The 1,250-nt window shown below is 44.6% G+C and overlaps 1 non-coding gene across 1 annotated transcript; it reads left to right on the top strand.

Moving 5' to 3' along the window:
- The first annotated feature begins 546 nt into the window (after positions 1–546).
- On the top strand, positions 547–671 carry LOC118830403. The gene has a single exon (XR_005009046.1). It is a non-coding gene; the product is annotated as a U6atac minor spliceosomal RNA (small nuclear RNA).
- Positions 672–1,250: the final 579 nt, after the last annotated feature.

The following is a 1,250-nucleotide window of genomic DNA, read 5'->3' as shown; positions in this document are numbered from 1 at the left end:
GGATTTGAACTCAGGTCTTCCTGCCTCCGGCCTTGCATGCTATCCACTGTACCACCTAGCTGCCATTTATATAGTGCTTAAATGAGCTGGAGAAGAAATGGCAAACCACTCCATTAACTTTGCTGAGAAAACCCCAAATGGGGTCATAAAGACAGACATGACTGAACAAAGACAATAACAGCAATATGCCAAGGACTTTAAAATTATCTCATTTGACCCTTATGACAACCCTGGTAAGTAGGTGCTATTATTATCCCCCACTTTACATGTGAAGAAACTGAGGCAACCAGAGGTTAAGACACACAGTATCTGGGGCCACATTTGAACCCAGGTCTTCGTGGCTCCAGGCCTAGCTCTCTACCTTCTGCACCACCTAAATGCCTTAAAGTCCCTTTACTAGAAAGGACAAGAATCCTAGGATTCATGTCCTTTACAAAGAACACAAGGGAGAATGGAGGAAGTTAGTAGCTTAAAGATTAAACTGCCTTTCTTTTCATATGAATGTGGATTTACAGGAGTATGGATTTTCTCTACTGGGTACTGGTTGTGTTATATGAGGGGAGAGGTTAACAGCTTCCCTTGATGAGGATGGAGAAGTCTTAGTGAATTTTGCCATGCAGAGATGGTTAAGGTATTGGCACCTACTCTGTGGTATCTAGTTCGCTGCTTGGTTTGTTTTCTTTCTTCTTAAAGAGGCCTATTCACTGAATGGGCATTACCTCGCTCAAAGGGAGAACCTGAAAAGACCTTCGCCTGAATGGGCCAGGGTCTCCCAATGTATCCTGGGCCATCTCTAGTCATCCTGGTGAATATCAGGCCACTGGACCCAGATGGCTCTGGAGGAGAAAGTGAGTCTGGTGACCTTGCACAGCCCTCCCTCACTCAAATCAAAGTCAACTCTAAGTCATGGCACCATCTCCCTGATGTCTTGGTCCTCTTCAAGAATGATGGACAAATACAATAAGCAGCTGTGGGATAGTGGATGGAGAAAAGGTCTCCAAGCCAAGAAGACCAGGGATTAAGTCCTGCCTTCAGCATATACTGATTTGGTGACCCTAGGTGAGTCACTTAATTTCTTGATGCTCTAAGATTATAGGCTTCCAAGAAGGTGCCAGCCTATATCAGTAAAGGAGTTTCTTCGTCCCACAGTCTCTTCTGAGAATCACAAGTCCAGGCCCTTAGCCCCATTAGTTCACTAGGGAGATCTAGAATCCAAGTAAAAACTTTTTCCCCCATAATCATGGTTCCAG

Source organism: Trichosurus vulpecula, chromosome 8 (genome assembly GCF_011100635.1).
Source record: "Trichosurus vulpecula isolate mTriVul1 chromosome 8, mTriVul1.pri, whole genome shotgun sequence".
In the NCBI taxonomy this organism is placed as follows: Eukaryota; Metazoa; Chordata; class Mammalia; order Diprotodontia; family Phalangeridae; genus Trichosurus; species Trichosurus vulpecula.
Note: the sequence above shows the minus strand (reverse complement) of the source record. Positions and strands in the feature narration are given on the sequence as shown.